The 21,405-nt window shown below is 33.1% G+C and overlaps 1 protein-coding gene across 1 annotated transcript in view; it reads left to right on the top strand.

Annotated features, from left to right (window-relative positions):
- Positions 1-7,267: 7,267 nt before the first annotated feature.
- The window catches only part of LOC114329229 (uncharacterized), a 1,335,969-nt gene continuing 1,321,831 nt past the window's right edge, over positions 7,268-21,405 (top strand). Inside the window, exon 1 of the mRNA XM_050641873.1 lies at positions 7,268-7,458. The gene's annotated coding sequence lies outside the window, so the exon portion shown is untranslated. The remainder of the gene's footprint in view (positions 7,459-21,405) is intronic.

The following is a 21,405-nucleotide window of genomic DNA, read 5'->3' as shown; positions in this document are numbered from 1 at the left end:
GGGTAGTTTTTCGAGATTGGTTAATATACCAATCAAGAGAAATTAATTAGCAATAAAATATGCCGTTCAGATGGGCCCTGTACTTATTTTCATTGCCGAGATATAGGTTGGGTGCTGCTAACTTTACGCCTTACGGTACCTAAAGGCTAAAGGTAGCAGCACCCACTGTTTTTCCGAAACAGATACAGCAATACATTTTTTCTTTCCGTAATAAATTAGCAATAAAATATAGTCTTTGCCTGAATTCGGCCTTATAGAATCGTGCTGCTGAATTTACAGACATTCCAAATTAATTAATCATAACCACACGCTCACTATAACACTATCCCATTTGCCTTTTCGGACTCCGATTTTTGCTTGTACGAGTACGACAAATAAAATTCAACGCAAACTCTGAAGAAGATTAGGAATCCTAAAGAGGGACCCTATTTTAATGTTCAAACCCAAACTTAATAAAGAATCCATTCCTATTTCCATTCATATCCTGAATCCTGAATGAACAATGAAAGCTAAGGTCAGGTGGTAGCTCGGTCTTTCATGGACTTATCTAGGATCTTCTACATCCTAGGTGCTCCTTGTGCACGGGTTTTGCTCCTTCTTCGACTTCCAGACTTTGAGGCTGTTTTATTCAATTACAATTGTTATTTTATTTATTAATAATAGAAGCAGTACGTAAAGGTCATGGATCCAGAATGGGGAACAAAGAAATCCAAATATGTACCTATGTTATGCAGACGACGTCGCATTAATCGCCGAGACAGAAGACGATCTCCAAAAATTAATACACATCTTCAATACAACAGACAAGAAATACAATATGATAATATCAACAGAAAAAAAAAAACAAATGTATGACAACATCTAAATACCCACTACGATGTAAAATCGTAATTTATGGAAAAATAATAAATCAGGAAGAAAGGTTTAGATATCTGGGAATAGATACAACCAGTTACGGAGATATTGAGGAGGAAGTACGACAACAAAGCTTAAAAGCAAGTAAAGCGGCGAAATCTCTTAATGAAACAATCTGGAAGAACAAATACCTAAGACAAGACACAAAAGCAAGAATCTATAAAGCAGCAATTAGACCTATATTGACATACACCCTGAGAGTGCACGAGATGCAAAACTCTCTTATCGACAAACATTGAAAAAAGTAGTTAAGCACGCCATCTTGTTTCTATAATATTTAATTATTATTTTACATAAGTATTTGGAGCAAAACTAGTTTTTTAACATACGAAAAGCTATCCCAAAAATCATGACTTGATGCAAAACTCGCTTTATGCATTGATGCGTGCGATGCAAAGCTCTCTTTTTGTAAGGCGTCCAGTCACAGCATCGGATTTTACTCACGTGTTTACTGGTGTGATTCGACCGTTTGAATCAGTTGCGTTTTAGCTCCATTTAACGGTGTTCTGAATTGTTTGTTTAACTTTGGGCTGCAGTGTTTTAAAACCTTGCGATATTGATCTACAAATTTAATGTAATATTATAAGTAACTGTTTAATTGCTTTGTGAATAAAAATTTTTCCAAAATATTTCTGTATCATTTTTTTGGTGCAAAACTCGCTAAATGCTTTCTTTTTCTTCATTTTTTTTTTAAATCTACACTATTTTTTTAAAATATGTTAAAAACTATTGGAGATGTATATGTTCTAAAGGGACGCTAACAGTATTAATTGATTATTAACAAATATGTATAATGCAAAAAACGTTTTTTGCACTTTTCTCAAATTGCCTTTACATGCAATAAGCGAGTTTTGCATCTCGTGCACTTATACTATAATTATATCTGATATAATAACACATAGATTAGGCAAGGTTCGGGTCGGTGGTCTATCTATCTCTCTCTACCGGCGCTTAGCTTTCTCTCTCTAGCATATGATGGCCGCTGCCGCTGTACTCTGTGATGATAAAATCACCTTCAGCGTTCCGTTACTCCCACCTCTTGGTAGATACGCTCACACTTGTACGACAGACAAAGAAAGCTAGACCACCGTACTTGATTTTAGCGTTACACCCCGATGCATTGAGTGGCATATCCCTAGCCTGGTCTATTGTTAATATGTCTATGCATACACCGCGGAGACAAGACCTGACACATCTAAAACGACACGACCACAAACCATACATACTCATAGACGTTTCACGTAAATTGTCAAGGTCAAGACAGCAAATTAGTTACCATTCCAATCCAGAGATGTCGCTGTCAGTCAATTCTCTTGTTATATTTAACAACTGACAGTTGACAATTAAATTAATTTGTTATTTACTTTTTATTTTACAGTTTGTGGCTTAATTATTTTATTATAGTGGTGTTACGTTTTTAATTAGATTTAATCACAATTTTAATAAGTGTATTAACCTCCTCTCCATTTTTATGAGTAGAATTTTTAGTTTACATTGATCATCCCGTGTTGTGTTTCTCCACATTAAAAAAAAACAATATAATAGATCCTGAAACAGTTTATTCCAATAGACAAGTGTGTCATCAACATTTCGGACCTATATATTATTGGAAGTTTGTAAAAGATTATAAGGTAATATTTATCTAAACAATCATCCTATGTACAAGATTCTTTCAAAAATTTTCATTCAACTCAATACACATCAGTGCTTTCACGTGACACATAGCAGTAGTGTTTAGCATTTTGAAAACAAATTGAAATATTTGAAGTTTTCAGTAAAATATGGAATAAAACATTGAATTGTCTTTCTGTTGTTTTAATTTCCTGCGAAATTTCATCAAAAATCCCGCAAAATTTATAATTTGAAATTCTCACGTAACTAAAATTTGTCAATTTAGTTCCCATTCCAATCAAGAGATGGCGCTAATTCGATCCGAAAGATTAACATGGTCGTGAAACGTCTATAAGTATGTATGGTTTGTGGACACGACTACTAGAAAAAACAGGAGATGAAAATACTTCGACGAATATCAGGGAATCTCTCCTTTTTAATATAATCCTGGAGAAAGTAGTAAGAACAGCACAAATTAGAACAGAATTACTGACAGTAAATGGACCAAAATTACTACTAGCATACGCGGATGACATTGACATTGTGGGAAACACAGTCACCAATGTGAAGGAAACTTTCAATCAATTGCAGGTACAGGCAAAGAAAACTGGGTTAAGGGTAAATGAAGAGAGAACCAAATACATGTGCATCAACAGACAAAAGGGACGAGATAGAATAGGGCAAAACGTTATGATAGACCCATATAACTTTGAAAGAGTGGAGAGTTTTAAATACCTCGGAGCAACAATCACTGCAGATAACGATATCACGGAAGAGATTAAAGGGAGAATTCAGGCAGCAAACAGATGTATGTATAGCCTCCAGAATACTATTAAATCTAAGAGCCTAACACGAGCATCAAAGATCAGAATATATAAAAGAGTGATTAGACTGGTGTTCATGTATGGGTGTGAGACGTAGACTCTGACCAAAGCAATTGAAAGAAAACTTAGATGTTTTGAGAGAAAAATCCTCAGAAGAATCTTTGGACCTTATCCCGACCCTAATAGCCACCAATACCGAATGAGAACAAATGCTGTGGTCAAGCAGATGTATAGAGCGAGTGACATAGTCCAAAAAATTAAATCTCAGCGTCTAAGATGGGCTGGCCATGTCCATAGACCCCTAATAACCGCCTTACCAAACTGATCTGGGAGGAGCCCCCACAGGAAGAAGGCCCTTAGGACGCCCACGAATGCGATGGAGAGACAATATATGGTTAGATCTAAAAGCAATGGGGCTACCCACTGACTTAACTATCATGGACGACCGTTCGAGATGGAAGCGAGTTGTGCAGTCAGCCAAGACCCACCCCGGGTGGTAGTGCTACCAGAAGAAGAAGAAAAAGAAGAATATCAGGGAAAAGTCTGTTGGATAGGGAGAGAAGCGAAAACATAAGAAGATCATGCAATGTAGAAGACATAAATGGATGGGTGACAAAACGGAAACAGTAGAATGGCAGAAGATAGGATAGTACGAATAGCACGAGATAAGTCACCAAATAGACGACGAAGTATTGGCAGACCAAGAAAAAGATATTGCGATAATTTAAACAATTTAGGAGGCTAATATTGAAGAAGAAACAGGCTTTAAAGCCTACATAAAAGAAGGAAGAAGAAGAAGTTGAATTTATTGTACCTAATGTAAGAAATAGCTAGGTCTTTATCAAGGCTAGTACACCAAACCTTCAACAGTCCATAGCAAAATGAACTTTGCCTGCAACCGTCGAGGCCCCATGCAGAGCGACGAATCAGAGACGGTGGATTCGGCCCTTTTTTGCTGAGGAGACGACAATTTTTTGTTAATCTTTTTTTTTACCATGAGTCGCGCCGTCAGCGACGGACTGAAAGATTTCAGCAGCTCTGATTTCGCTCCGAAACATTAATATTATGTTATCTGTGTTTATATTTCCTTGGTAAAATAAATACCTAACCTTAAATATTGTTTAAATAATTATACAGCTTTCAAATGAGCATATTTGGATGTAGAGCGTTAAAAGGTACACAGTTCTAAAAAAGTCTGCAGCCATGCAAGGCCAGCGATAACGGACCTGCAAGGGATGCACTGCTGGCGGGCGCCTCTATTCGTTGGGCGCCAAATATACTAAGTTAATAAAACCGAAGGGCGCCTGTGCTAGTTTTGCAGGCGGGCACCTTATACCCTAGCACCGGTACTGTCTGCAGCATAGGAAAAAACAAAATTAAAGCATTACGTAATGCGGTATTAAGTTGTCTCTATTCAAGTTTAATAATAGAGTTAAAAAAGAAGAGAATTTATTTTTCTGATTTTTATATAGGTAACTCTAATATTAATAATTCTCAATAAATAACTCAGTTATAAATTTTTAAATATTTTAATTTTTTATTAATGTTCCCGGCCTATTTGAGAGGGAGTGTAAGTCAATTATTATTAATGAAGTTATCACATATCTTTTTCTGGACAAGCTGTGATAACTCGTGGACAATTTCTGGAAACCTAACAGGAAAAATAAAAAACAAGAAGTACCTATTTTACATGCATATAGTTATAGTCCATTCACTTACGGTAAAATATTGCAAAACTTCCAAATTTTAAACAACCGCTTGGATTGACATGAAATCTGGCATACTACACATATCAAACATGTCAAATAAGGCCAATAAACTAAAGAAGAAGAGAAAAGTGACATTGTGCCGATGTGTGCTTTCGCCCTGGGGCGACCTTCACCTCTTCTGGGGGGTGAAAAAATATACGTTCAGAATAAGTCCGGAATTGGATAGACTGATTAATTCTAAACAACTTTTGTTCGATAGCGTTTTTTCACTAAGTATAAATACTTTTTGACTTATTTGCGAGTGAATATGTTAATTTTTCGACAAAAACAAACCACGCTTTTAGGCGATTTTTCGCAAATAAATCAAAAATAAGCATTTAATAAAAAAAACATTCGTAGAAAAAATATAGCTTATAAAAAATTAGACCCAGTAAAAGTAGAGTTGTAGCTAATGAAAAATAGGTTAATAATTTATAAATAAATATTGGCAATATCATTTTAAAGCAAGGGCGGATCCAGGACCGATTTTCGGGAGGGGCCATAAACTTTTAGTGGGGAGGGGTATCAGGGGGTCTGGGAATAATTTTTAAAAACTACTGTTACAATGGTGAGTTTTCAGGCAATTTTAGTCGGTCGTTTCGTCAAATAGGACAGAGTAATAATTTGCACTTTGAAACTGATTCATTATTTGTTCAATTATTTCTTCACCGCAACATGTTATCAATTGATTTTGACTAGGCTGCTAATGTATGTTACTCAGGAAGATGCTGTGGATAGGTGTTGTTTAAAAGCCTTATCTCCTGATGCGATTTTAAACCTTAACAATTCCCTTCAGTGCTAGGTCCAGCATCTTCGTCCAGAAGCAGAAGGCCATCATCACGATGTCCTCTTAGAGAAATATTATTGGTCGTAGTCATTCTCTATTTTCTTGTATCTGTTTAGACCTCTGAGAGTCTATCTGTTTAATGATAATTACGATCACTTTATAGAAAATCCAGGCCCACCTGAGAGCACTCCTTGTGGTATGCTGTTTTTTCATGGGTTTGTATGGCTCCGTCTTTGCCCATAAGTTTGGCGAAAGATGTTAAAGGTTTCGTGACAAGGCTTTGGGCTGTCAATGTCATCCCTTTATTGTGACCATATTTTTTATTAGAAAAATAAAATGCAATACTTGCAAAACAATCCCTTTTGAATGTGCAAAGGTACTAACCAACTCCTTTGTTCTAAGTGCTGATGACGCAAGTAATGCTTCATTTCTTTTTTATTCTTTGTGTGTACAGAATATGGAAATTGATACGATTTTGATGGTTACCAAAGTCGTTCTAACAATTGGTACTTTGTAAAATTATCAACATTTTGATTTACAAAACATCATATGTCATTCTTGAAGCTTCTGTTACTGGTTTTGTTCAATTCTAGTCCAGAATACATCTTTATCCCCTGTTCTGTACATAATATATATGTGTTTGAAACTAAAAACTTCTATTTTTTTAAAATCTCGGAGGAGGCCATGGCCCCCTCCCTGGATCCGCTCTTGTTTTAAAGTCTTCTACTTTAAAATGTATAATAATTAATATAAAATATGTCTGAATTGCCGATATAAATGAGACAGATTAAATAAATTATTAGAAGAATTTTTTTACTAAGCAACGACATTTTTGTTTAATTCATTAATATTTTTTGTATTTTGACAACGACCATCCGATGTGGGCGTCGAATAACGTTAATAAAATCATTTTTTTAGTAAAATTGTGGCGTATTTCCCATAAAAACTAATTAATAGATAGGTTAATATTCGTCAAATTCCAAATCAAATATATCGATTTGAAATAACCAAAAAATAATGCATTTTTTAAGGAAAACTCATTACAACTTTTCTAAAAAAACGTTCATCTAAAAACAACCATGAGTAAATGGACTATTAACAATAGTCCATTTACTCACGGTTTTGCTTCAAATTGTTTTTGCTCCAAATTTTAAAGACCCGCTTAATAATATTATGAAAGTAGTTAAAAAAAATTTACTAAAATGATACTTTTAAATTTTAAAATATACTTTTGTCACTAATGCCTCTTTTGGTTTACTTTTTACTACATAAATTTTCATCTAAAGGGTTCTTTTCTGAAATCTGAAATTTGACTGACAGATGACGCTGTATGCATGACTTTTGAAATAGTCCGATTGTAAGGTTAAACATATTTCTGTCATTATGAAGTGATTGTAAATAATTTAAAATTATTTGTATTGAATGTAAATTTTTGTGTAATTTCGAGAAAATTTTAAAGTTCGGGAAAAATTTAAAGTGTTGTTACAATATTGTGTAAATACAATATAAACGCATTTAAAATGATGCAGTGAACTTTTTAATTAATGTGGGTGAAGTTTTAGAAAACTATCAAGTAAGTTTTATTTAATTCACTAGTATTTACATTCGTTTAAATTAGAGCTTACATATTTTCTTAAAATTCTTAAAACATTGTTTTTACTGGTTGTTATTCGACTAGACAGTATTTTTTCTTGACTAATGAGGTTAAAAAAACTATAAATGTGTTTACTTGTAATAACAAACGACTATACATAATAGGCCTGGATCCCGCATACGAAAAAGAAGTTTATTAATAGCAAGCTGAAAATGTGTTAATTAAATAGCTTAACGGTGTCTAGTCGCACAAACTTTGATGTACGGGAACACTGGAACAGGGAAAGTTTTAATTGTGGAACTGGTTACTGCATAGGATATTACGAACACTCGATACGAATCGTATCCGCCATGTTTTACCATAAGGCGCTATGGTAAAACATGGCGGATACGATTCGTATCGAGTGTTCGTAATCCCACTGGTTTCGAACATAGACTTAAATAATGATAGACGGAGTGTCATTTAGAGCGAAGTGACGACACCATCTTTTTTCTTTTAATTAGTGCTGTTTCACTCTTACGCATAGTAAAGCTGCGACAGTAGTACTCCCCTTCCGTGCCTATACTCACACTTAATGTCATCTTACTTTCTCGATACAATGTGCTAGAGATACCGCAAACCAGTCAAAGAGATTTTGTCGTCAGGAAACACGAAGTGTAGGCTCACTCTATGTTAATAGGGCTTTTCATGCACAGTCATTTGTTTAGAGCTTCTGTTATATGTCGTATAATCCGTGTATATTATTATACAGATTATACAACACATGACAGAAGCTCGAAATAAATGACAATCGATGAAAAGCCCTATATATACCTCTATGGTTTCGAACGTCAGACTACGAAAACGTCCCATGTTTCGGACAGAAATTTCAAATGACTTGTTATACTACATTCGCTCTCGCGAGATTTTTTTTGACACTGACGTTAGTAATTTCTTTTTTGAAAAATTCAGTTGTCAGAAGTGACTGGAAATTACTACAAAACCAACGCACCTGCTCATATCCAATATTATTAATAGTAAACAGACATAAAAATAACATAAACTTTACGCCAATCAATATTTATTTATTTAAACCATTATAATGTATTGATATTGTACAAAATAAAAATATTTTGTAGAAATAAACTTCACAAAATTTTATGAGATTAGTAGCCACTCCCACTATTTCTAATAATTCTTCTTTTTTTTAATGAAAGATTAAGGTCCGGTCTTTTCACCTCCGAATAAATATTTATCAGGAAGTTTATCCGGCAGATTACATGTAAATCTGTCAAATAAACCTCCGGATAACTTTTATTCGGAGGTGAAAAGACCGGGCGTAAGTTGATTTGAGTTGATTTTAGCAGTTAATAGTGTGAGGTAGGGATTTTTGTGTTATACGTTTCCTATTCCGAATGTCTCAAAAAAAATCTCGCGAGAACGAATGTAGTATATTGTTGTTCCATTATAACTTTTCCCATGCGTCACAATCAACGAACTGTCAATACTGATGGAATGGCCCCGTCCCATTCAAACAGTGAAGCGAGATTGCGGTCAACATACAAGAGATACGTCCTAGAGAGAGACAGAGAATGCCAGGGAAGCCGTGTAATTTGAGTTGCCTATATAAACTTAAATCGGGGAAATGGACCTCATATTTTTTTTAACTTGGTATCAGGGCTGATGGGCAGTATTTCAAAATTTAAATCTTCTTTTTCACGTGCCACTCCTAGCGGAGATTAAGAATCATCATGACCACTGCGACTTTGTTAGCAGCGCGCCTAAAAAGTTCAATCGAACTACACCCGAACCATTCACGTAGATTGCGAAGCCACGATATTTTTCATCTTCATACACTTCTTTTGCACTTAATTTTGCCCTGCATGATTTCTTAAAAGTTCGTACTTTTCACCCCTTATAATGTGCCCTAAGTATTCCGTCTTTCTAGTTTTTATCTTGTTTATAAAAATTTACATACTTTTTATAAATGAGATAAAAATTTAAATACTCTTTTGTATTTATATACGTCAGAATGTCAGAACTCTCTTCTTCATTAAAAGAAGTACTGGTTTTAGTCTTTCTTTTTGGCATATCCTATATTGTAGGTTTTAGAACTGCGCCATGATATATTTAATAAATATAAGTAATTTTATTGTGTTTCACTTAATGACAATGACAAAAAGAAAGACTAAATCCAGTTCTTCTTTTAATGAAGAAGAGAGTTCTGACGTATTTAAATACAAAAAAGTATTTAAATTTTGAAATACTGCCCATTAGCCCTGATACTAAGTTAATAAAATATGACGTCCATTTCCCCGATTTTAGTGTATATAGGCAACTCAAATTATACGGCTTCCCTGACATTCTCTGTCTCTCTCTAGGACATCTCTCTTGTATGTTGGCCGCATTAAATTCGCTTCATGCCCATAGGGTTTTTCATCGATTGTCATTTGTTTCGAGCTTCTGTCATATGTTGTATAATCTGTGTATAATATTAATCTACACGGATTATACGACATATGACAGAGGCTCGAAACAAATGACTGTGAATGAAAATCCCTATTGACGATGTTGTCACAATGACGACCGCTCGTGGATTTCGGCGTAACTAAAATTGAAGCCTTTTTCCTTTTTATTGGCATCTCGTCCTAAGCAATACGCCCTCTGGTGACTATTGCAGTAACAGAGCTAAGAGCCATTATTTATTTACTTTCACGTTGAAGGCATATTGTCATTGGAGACTTCGTTTAATCACGTTTAATTGTTGCTGTATATTACTTCATGACTAAACTGTAACATATTACTGTAACTTCATGACTAAAAAATAGAACATTAACAATTTTTGGTGTATACTAACCTCTTATAAAGTTCACTAAAATAAAACTTATTTATGAACACTCGATACGAATCGTATCCGCCATGTTTTACTGTAGAGCCTTACGGTAAAACATGGCGGATACGATTCGTATCGAGTGTTCGTAATCCCACTCCTTCTATAATGGGGTTTTTAATGTCAAATCGTTGTTAAAATCGTTGTCAGTATTTTCGAAAATCAATATAATTAATAAATTTTAATACAAAAGATTTAATTAAAAGCTTACAAACCTTTTATCAAAAGTGTTCTTATTTGTATGTTGTGTTGCAGAATATTTGGAGTAAATTTAGGATGAACACGTTCTTTTTGATTCTGTTGGCTGGTAGCTTAATCGAGGGGACTACTAAATTTTTCACTTTGTTGATTTTTGAAAATACTGATAACGATCTTAACAACGATTTGACATTAAAAGCCCCCATTATAGCAGAGCAATAAAAAGAAAAAAGGCCTCAATTTTAGTTCCGCCGAAATCCACGTTGTGACTTATCTCAAATAGGGCTTTTCATCGATTGTCATTTGTTTCGAGCTCCTGTATATAAGTCAGAAAATGATGAAGTTACAGTAATAGAACTGATAGTTTATGAAAGAAGAAGATTCGTGCTATTAATTTTATTAAAAAAAATGACAAAAAATAATTTTAAATATTGCAAAATCATTCTGCAAGAACATGTCGATTTTTGAATAAACAATTACAATAACTTTTTAACCATTACCCGTAGAAAAATAATTTTTTCATATTTAGAAAGACTAAATTTTTTTTACAAATTTAGAAAAAGAAAAAAATTTCCTTGGACAATTAGGGACGAAGTTGCCCCCCCTTTTTTTAACCCACAGCAGCTTTGTTTATAACAATTAAGAAATAAAATTAGCCGCATTTGAAAGAACATAGTGGCTTATTTCCCAATAAAATAATAAATTGTATAAGGTGCCACAAAGAAACAGCCTCAGAACAATATTCTGTGCTCTGTGCGTAAAGAGAGTTAAGTCCTAAAACACTGTTTTGAGATAAACGCGTTTAAAGTTTGCAATCGTCTGTTCGAGTTATACTTTTGGAGTTTTTACAATAACCTATCCCTAAAAAGTTTTCTAAATAATTTTGATCAATTAAATAGTTATTTCTCTCAATAGAATAGTCAATAAATAATATAAATAAACCATATAGGTATTATAAAAAAAATAATAAACTTTTTCTTACATGGACTTAACACAATTTGCACAAATATCATGAACTTAACACGCTTAACGCAAAACACAAACTATTACGAAAAGCATAAAAAATAATATTTATTTAATAATAATAATGGGGATTCTTAAGACTAAAACTGGTTTTAATAAAAATAGAAAAATACAAAAACGCAAGATAAAAACTACTGTTTATTTATCATAAACCAAGTAAGTAATATTACTAAGTAAAATAATACCAAAAAAAAAGAAAAACTAATATAAAGGAAAACAAAATAATATTTTTTTTATTATTTAGTATTTACATTTTTTCTCTTCTTCCTGCCAGTTTGCTTCGTTGGTTTATTTTCTTGGGAAACTGTCATTTTTTTCGTGGGTTTCACATTTACCTTCTTTTTTTTTTTTTGTCAACTGGTTGTACTATCTCTTCATTTTCTTCATCGGGAATGTCATCAGGGTAGGTATCCTCTGCTTCATTTGAGGTAATTAAGTCTTTACAGAATTGGTGATATACTGGTGAAATGTATGGAAGCAGGTCGAGGAGGTCATTTTTTTTCTTCTTAGGTATAGGATTTTTTCCTGGGTAACTTAAACTAGGGTCCATTTTGCTAATGTTTTCTTTGCCTCTTCTTTTGAAACTAATGCATTGAAATGGTTGATTACGGTCTAAGGAATTCTTATAGTAAATTATTCCAGGCTCGTTTTTGACAAACTTCAGCCACTGTACATCTCTCCAGCTAAAATTGTTTCCAACAACATCATCTTTTCCCTGCTGAAGGTCGGTTTTTAGCAGCTTAGCAAAGTCAAAGAAGCTATCTTGATTCATCTCCTTCACTACGAAAGGACGTTTCTTACCAGTACTTTGTATAAGTTGGGCCCAATCATGAGGATGGTGAATGTTTCCATCAAAAGCTGTTTTATTTTTTTCAATAAGGGCGTGGGATGTATCACACTCCATGTGCGTGTGACCAGGCACTAAAAATTTATGATTAATCTCTTCAAAGTTAGAAGAATTTTGCAGGGCTACCATACACATAGCAGCTACATGCGTATTCTTATTTGATGCGTATTCTTATATTCTATATTATGCTTATTCTTATTTGACCACCAGTAGAGTACATGGTTTGAGTACATGGTCAAACTTTTCACAACGGGCTTTAAAGCTTCAGAAATAAATTTGTGTACACATGAGCCAACTTCATTTGCACCTCTGCCAGCTATACCTTCATGCCAAAGGTAGCAGTAAGTTGTGCCATCACTGCAGTTGTAGACTGTTAGATTGAAAGTCCAAAGTTGGCGTTTATAGAAGGCTACAGGTACAGAACTATGGACGAGTGGAGTGGGAAGGCATTGCTGCATGTCAAATGTCACAGTTTTGGTTGAATTGTCAACTTTTGTTGGAGTATTTGAGAGAAATATATGAAGATGCATGCAGTAGAATTATGGCTGGATGGATGAAGTGGAAGAAAGCAAGTGGTGTGTTGTGTGACAGAAAGTTCCAAAGAAGCTGAACGGAAAATTCTATAAAACAGTCATAAGACCGGCTATGATGTAGGTACAGAATTTAATGTTGGCAGTGAAAAAGAAAAAGGAACAACGAACTCATGTGGCGGAAATGAGAAATCTTAGATGGATGAGAGGTGTGACAAAAAAGGACAAAATTAGAAATGAGTATATTAGGGGAAGTCTAGGTGTGGCACCAATTGATGCCAAAATGAAAGAGCATAGTTTAAGATGGTTTGGTCATGTTCAATTTCGAGAGGTTAATCACCCAATACAAAGAATAGCTGAAGTGCGGATTCTTGGGATTCTTGGAAGGAGTAGGAGAGGAAGACCAAAGAAGACTTGGGGGGGAGACGATAAGGCAGGACATTTTGGTAAAGGGTATTAACATTGATATGACCCAAGATAGAATTGTGTGGAGAAATGCAATAACTATAGCTCACTACAGTATGTTAGTGTTAAGAAAAACAACCGTATTATGAACGATCTATCAAAAAAATAACAAAGGGAGCTTTATATTTCTTTGTCTAAAAGTGAAACGGCTCATTCTTACCATCGAAAGTATGTAATACATGTTTTTGCAATTAAAAGTTTAATAGATCATTGGTAGCACGGCCCAAAATCTACAGCACTATTAAAAATTTAAATAAAACTTACCAATGCTTAGACTTTCTTCAGACTCAAGTTCATCGTTTTTTAACATGTCCAATATGCGTTGTGCTCTGGATGACATGGTTAAACTTTTAACTAAATTCCTTAAAATAACCAACAAATAATCACAGAAGGTTAAACTTTTAACTAAATTCCTTCAACTAGACCAACAAAATAATCACAGAAGAAAACTCCAACTAAAATCTTAAAATCGTTATGTTGTTCATTAAAGTACAAGCTCGTTTGAAAGGACCTAATCAATATGCCACTGATTAGTAAAATAGCCAAATCAGCTTTAACGGCGCGCAGCGTACAAAGAGTCAACGCAATAACTTATTAGTATACAGGTACAGTATGTTAAGTCTCAAAACTGTGGGACTTAACACACTGTGTCTTCCTATTTCTTCAATAATGTTTAGTGTAAAGTGTGATATGTCCAAGTTCAGGACTTAACACGCATTACACAGTTAGTATTGACTGTTTTTCATTTGTGTAAAATGCATATCTCAGTTTAGGAATGGAATTGGACTTTACAAATTATACACCATGTAGATATCAAATTCTAACATACAGATAGTGCATTACCTCATTTCGACCATTTTTGGACTTAACTCACTCTACGCACAGAGCACAGAATATGTTACCGGCCAAACCCGATTTCAGGGCAAACTAGTGTGGTCTAGGCCAAACTACTTGTCCTGAACGCATTAGGATAAGCTTAGCTTGTCCTAAACGCGATAAAAACTAGTTTTACCTAGGACAAACTAGTTTATTCTGATATTAATACGGACACTCTAGATAAACTAGTAAGCCCTTTGTAATATATCTATAAAATCAAAATAAATAGACAACCTTTGAATAAAATGCTCTGTAATTGGGAAATAATCATTTTTAGTATAAGATAATGACTCGTTGTTAAGATTAATGGACAATTTTTGATAATACAAACATTAATATTATAGAAAATAATCAGTGTTTTTTATAAAACCAATAATAATTATACCTCAATTATAAACATTCTTGCTCTTGCATATGTGGAACAGTTTTTGTTGCAGCTACGTTTGATATAACCTTGTCCTTATCCAACTGCACATCTCATAGCTGTAACCCTTAACGATATTTTATTGCCTTAGTTTATAAACTGCGCGTCATAGAAAACGGGCACCCTAAAAAATGGGTCATTTTTGATGTCGCGTATCTCCTAAACCTGTGGTCCGATTTAAATGATTTTTGGAATATGTTATAACCCTATTCATTGTCAATATCCCTGTAGTACTATTTTTGCTAAACAGGTAAATTTCCATTGTATACCGGTTGTACGAATCAAACTGTGTTTTTTTCTCAAAGTTCGCAACAACCTGTGGAATATTCTAGCATTTGTAAAATACTGAAATTAAAAACCCAACTATAGCCTCAGGTTTTCTTAACATTCTATTTTTTGATTCATTCGCTTATGTTGGATAATACAAAAGGTTATGTACTTTAACAACTAGCCATGTTCTTTATCAGTGCAGGGTGTTACAAGTCTAAAGGGTTTTAGGGACTAAATAAGTTCGACAAACTTTAAGGGGTAATTCTGCATTAAAAATAATGACAGTTTGCTTTATAATCATATATTCGCAAAAGCTTCGTTTCCGAGATACGGGATGTTAAATTTTTTTCTTACAAACTGATGATTTATTTATTGCTTTAAAACCGGTTGAGATATGCAAATGAAATTTGGTAGGTTTTAAGAGATAGTTATTGCTCATTTTTTGACATTCAACTAAGAATTTTATATTCACTATTGGAGCGCATACGGGTAATATGACCGATCTTATTATGCGTATGCACGCTAATGGTGAATAAAAAATTATTAATTATATGTCAAAAAATGTTCAAAAATTACGTCTTAAAACCCACCAAATTTCATTTGCATATCTCAACCGGTTTTAGGGAAATAAATAAATCGTCAGTTTGTAAGAAAAAATTCAACATCCTGTATGTCGGAAACGAAGCATTTGCGGACATATGTTTATAAAGCAACCGGTCATTATGTTTTCATGCAGAATTACCCCTTAAAGTTTGTCGTACTTCTTTAGAAACACCCTGTACTGATGAAGAGCATGCCTAGTTGTTAAATTACATAACTTTTGTATTATCCAACATAAGCGAATGAAGAAAAAAACAAAATGTTAAGAAAACCTGAGGCTATAGTTGGGTTTTAATTTCAGTATTTTATAAATGCTAGAATATTCCGCAGGGTGTTGCGAACTTTGAGAAAAAAACACAGTTTGATTCGTACACCCGGTATACAATGAAAATTTACCTGTTTTGCAAAAATATTATTACAGTGATATTGACAAAGAATAGGGCTATAGCATATTTAAAAAATCACTTAAATCGGACTACAGGTTTAGGAGATACGCGACATCAAAAATGACCCATTTTTTAGGGTGCCCGTTTTCTATGACGCGCAATGTATTACTATGGTTTGTTTTTAAACCAGGAGGAGTAAACTAAAAAGACAGATTCACCCCCAAGAAAGTTACTAGAACAATCACCAAATACATCTTCTTTTTTAGTTGATCATATCGGCCTTCGACGGTTATCCATACATATTACAGTAGGAAAAATGAAAGAATACCCATGAACGATCACATCAATCACTTATTTTGTATTTCCTATCTTTTTCTATAAAAAACGTTTGTTATTTATAGAAAAAGACAGCAAATACAAAATAGGTGATTAATCTGATCGTTGTGTATGTTTCGCCCTCTGGGTAATGATGGGTACCTCGATAGGTATTCTTTCATTTTTACGACTGTGTATTATACTAATATGTCGCTAAAGAGTTTTAAAAACAACTGTTTCTTATATAAAAGCAGACTAAAAATTTAAAAATTAAAGGAATAACGCAGAAAACACAAAAAATATCCGATATAACTTAATTAACCTATTAGACAAGACGAAAACGGCGGGTTCGTTGGGAAAAATATTCCCATGAGATTTTTTTTGCATAATCACATACGCGAGACATCCCAGAATAAGGTTCAAGAAGTCGCCCACGTGAAAAGTGGTCCAAATTTTTTTTAATAATTTTTTTTAATCAAATAGCAAATAACAATATTTTTGGCCCGTGAAATTTTTTTGTAGGTTTTTTGGACCATTCTGGATAAAAAAGTTCTCGTATTTTTTCTCTGTTGATTGTTTTCGAGTTATAAGCAATTTAAAATTGAAAAAAAAAAAACGAAAAATGGCGATTTTCAAGGCTTAATAACTCGGTTAAAATTATTATTATGAAAGTCAGAAAGTGACTAAATCAAAGTTTAATGCCCCCCCCCCCCTACAAGATCCTGAAGAAATTTTTCATTATTTTATTACTAAGATGTTATTTTTAAGTAATAATAATGAGCGCCATGCACGTGTTAGGCGGCCGTAAATGCTGAGTGCGAGAGAGATGCCATTCCGGCAGTTCAATTGTGCATCTTACTTGCACTCACATTTACACTTTACAGCCGCGTCAATACGATCTAACCGCCTATTGTTATTAATTAAAAATAACAGCTTAGTAATAAATTTATAACACAGATTTCTTCATGATCATGTAGCGGAGGCTTTAAAGTTTGATTCAGTCACTTTCTAACTCTCATAATAATAATTTTTAACCGAGTTATTAAGTCTTAAAAAGTTTAATTTTCGCGTTTTTCAAATTTTAAATTGCTTATAACTCGAAAAAGATCAAATTTAGAGAAAAATTATAAGAGACCTTTTTTGTCCAGAAATGCCCAAAAAATCTAAAAAAAATTTGTCCGTGTCGAAAATATTGATTATTGCAATTTTATTGAAAAAAATTGTTAAAAAAAATTGAACCACTTTTCACGTGGGCGTCTTCTTGAACCTTATTCTGGGATGTCTCACGCTCACGAATGTGATTATGCAAAAAAATCTCATGGGGATATTTTCCCCAACGGACCCGACATTTTCGCCTTGTCTATGAAATGCCAGTTGTGCCAAAATTTCATAAATGTCATTAGTGTCAAAATTTGATAACAGTGGAGTAAACTTGCCTGAGGTTGGACCAATTACAAACAAGCATTATGGCGCGGTAAATTTGAATTACTCCTCTTGGTTTAAAAACAAACCATACCTCTAAAAAAGTTTGATGGCAAATTCGTCGAATTCGGAGTCTGAAAACAATTAAAAACCTTTTAGAGACATTAATAACCCAAAAAGTTAGATAAATTATCTCTTAGATATCGCTAATAATCTGGGCTGATTATCGGAGAATAGGCCATTTTTTGGGAAAATTTTGGAAAAAAATTTGGGAATCGAAGCTTATGATTATATATATTAATAATATAGGTATGCAAAGTCCGCAGATAGTGTGCTACTTTTTTTATTAACAAAATGGTGCCCCCAAATGGTGTTTTTTCAATTTTTGCTCCATAACTCCGAACATTTTAACTTTGCACCAAAAACATCCTAACAAGAATTCACCGAAATTAAATTCTGCATAAAGACATGTTTTTCCCGATCTGCTTCGATGAAAATTTTCCTCGGAAAATGCGGGTTTTCCCAACAAAATCTTTAAATTTCAAATAAACCAAATCTACCAATAATTAAATAGCTCGGTGACATAAAAGCTTTCTTGGTTTAGATTATAGTTCCAGAAGCCTGTGAAAATTAAACGAATATTTTAGCAACAATTCAATTGTTAATTAATACTTTACGGTCGCAGTAATAACCAAAATAATTATGATACACTTATCAAATTTTGAAATCTTATAAAGATGAGATACTTCTTTAATATTTTGTCGACAAAACATATTTTTTAAATTTTTTTGAATAATCTTTAAATGTTTAAAAAAATAGGTATAAACAAATTAACGTTTCTCAGAAAGTTTTTATTATATTCTAATTTTAAAAAATAGGTAAAATGCGAATGCGTATTTCAAAGATCTTGACAATGAATGCTTTAAAACTTTTTTCCAACCAATTGGAAAAAAGTTATGAAACAGCAAAATAAACATACGATTATTACGTTGTTTATAATTTTTTTTAATTCTTTCAAAGCGTAAAAGTGAGTTTAAAGTATAATCTAATTACTTACAAAAAATACCGATTATTAGTTTAATGGTTATATTTTAATTAAAGATTATAATTATTTCTTTTTGTAATTTATACGCGCGAAAGTAGATTAATACAGTACCTACCGTAGCTATGTATTATGTATTATATACCCGTCCACATACACAACTCGCACGAGTTTAAAGCGTGTCAGTCGCTTCGAGTGAACATCTCCGGCTCTGTATCAAGCCTACTTTCGCGCTTAAAATTACAAAAAAAAAACATTTTTAATCTTTGATTAAAATATAACCATTGAACTAATGTTTGACATTTTTTGAGAGTAATTAGTTTGTACCATAAACTGACTTTTAAGCTTTGAAACAATTAAAACAAATTATAAACAACGGCATAATCGTATGTTTATTTTCCTGTTTCATAACTTTTTTGCAAATGGTTGGAAAAAATTTTTAAAGCATTCATTTTCAAGACCTTTGAAATACGAATTTTAAGTATTTTTTAAAATTATAATATAATAAACAATTTCTGAGAAATGCAAATTTGTTTATAACTATTTTTTTAAACATTTAAAGATTATGCAAAAAAACTAAAAAATTATATTTTGTCGACAAAATATTAAATAGGCATCACATCTTTATAATCTTTCTAAGTTTGATCAATGTCTCATGATTATTTTGGTTGTTATTGCGACTGTAACTTGTTAATTAACAATTGAATTGTTGCTAAAATATTCGTTTGATTTTCACCGGCTTCTGCATTTATAATCTATACCAAGAAAGCTTTTATTTCACCAAGTTATCTAATTGTTGATAAATAATTACTTGCCCCAAAAATTTATTTGAAAATTCTAGATTTTGTTGGGAAAACCCACATTTTCCGAGGAAAATTTTCGTCGGTAGTACGTTCTTTAACGGTAAAATATTGCAAAACCTCTAAATTTTAAAGAACCGCTTGGATTGACATGAAATTTGGCATACACCTAGCTAACAAGTCAAATAAAAAAAGTGATATTGTGCCGATATGTGCTTTTGCCCCGAGGGTGCTTTTCACCCCCTCCTGGGGGTGAAAAAGTATTCGTCCAAAGTTAGTCCGGAATTTGATAAACTGACTAATTTTAAGTAACTTTTGTTCTATAGAGTTTTTTCACTAAGTCAATACTTTTCGAGTTATTTGCCAGTGAATATGTTCATTTTTTCAACAAAATAACCACGCTTTTAGACGGTTTTTTGCAAATAACGCAAATAGTACGTATTTTGTCGAAAAAACATTCAGAACAAAAATATAGCCTGTAAAAAATTAAAAACAAATGATATATCACGTTTCTATACCTAGTAGAAGCAGAGTTATAGCTAATTAAAAATAGGTTCATATTCGTCAACTTCCAAATGGAATATTTTAACGTGAAATAATCAAAAATGAAGCACATTTCGGGGAAAACTCATTACAACTTATTTAAAGTGTTTAAAAAAGCTTCATTTTTGTTTTATAAAAAAAATTTCTAGCATCGAAAGTAAACAAGTTACGCTCAAAATAAAGTTAGTCCATTTTTTTTTGGTAAAAAAATCGGGAAAATCACCCCCTAATAAATAAACTTAATCGTTACGACTTCGAAAATTTCTTGACTTGTGTATGTATTGTTTATATGATCTGTAAGTTTCATCGGTTCAAAGTCCTTATTTTTAAAAGGGCTGTAGTTAAAAGGGGTTGAACGAGTCACTGATCACAAATGTATACAAATTTAGGAACACCAAATCTCAATCAATTTTTGGCTAACAGAAAAACAAAAAAATACATGATATTCAGAAAAGCAATGCTGACTTTTTTTGTTTTTCGAGATTTTTGGTATCTCTAACAATTTTTAAGTTATTTTGAAAAAAAAGCATATTTTTCAAAATTAAAATTTTTAAAAATTTTACTTTAAAACCAAATTTTTTCCAAAATAAGCACTTTGAATCGATGAAACTTACAGATCATATTAACACAACATAAGTAAAATAATTTGTGGAGCGGTAACGATTAATTTCATTTAAGTTGCTAATTAGGGGGTAGTCTTCCCGATTTTTTTTGCCAAAACAAAAGCGACCAACTTTATTTTAAGCGTAACTTGCTTAAACTTAATGCTAGAAATTTTTATAAAAACAGAAATAGAGGTTTTTTAACTCGCGAGTAGTCGCGCGGTGAGATAGAATCTCAATTTTTATCCTTTTTCGCGATAACTTGATGAAAATTTTTCAATTTTGAAAAAATTTCGTAAGTGCCTCGAGGAAGAGTGTAGTAATGCGTAGGAATTTTTTTAATTTTTTTTTCTTCTTCTTCTTCTTTTTGTGGAATTTATGGCTTTGGGGAGAGCCAATTAGCTTTAACCCGCGAGTAGTCGCGCCGTTAGATAGAATCTCACATTTCACCCTTTTTCGTAATACAGTAAAACCTGTCAGTAACGGCCACTAAAAATGAAAGAACTATTGGCCGATATAGAAAGGTGGCCGCTATTGCCAGCTTTTGTGGTCTACATATAATTCGTTTGGGAAATTTTTAATTTGGCCGTTAGGACAGGTGGCCGATGTTGGCAGGTGGCCGTTATCACAGGTTTTACTGTACAGTAAAATTTGTCAGTAACGGCCACTATAAATGAAAGAACTATTGGCCGATATAGAATGGTGGACGTGGTT

Source organism: Diabrotica virgifera, chromosome 1 (assembly GCF_917563875.1).
Source record: "Diabrotica virgifera virgifera chromosome 1, PGI_DIABVI_V3a".
Taxonomy (NCBI): Eukaryota; Metazoa; Arthropoda; class Insecta; order Coleoptera; family Chrysomelidae; genus Diabrotica; species Diabrotica virgifera.
The sequence above is the reverse complement of the archived record's forward strand: the minus strand, read 5'-3'. Positions and strand labels throughout refer to the sequence as shown.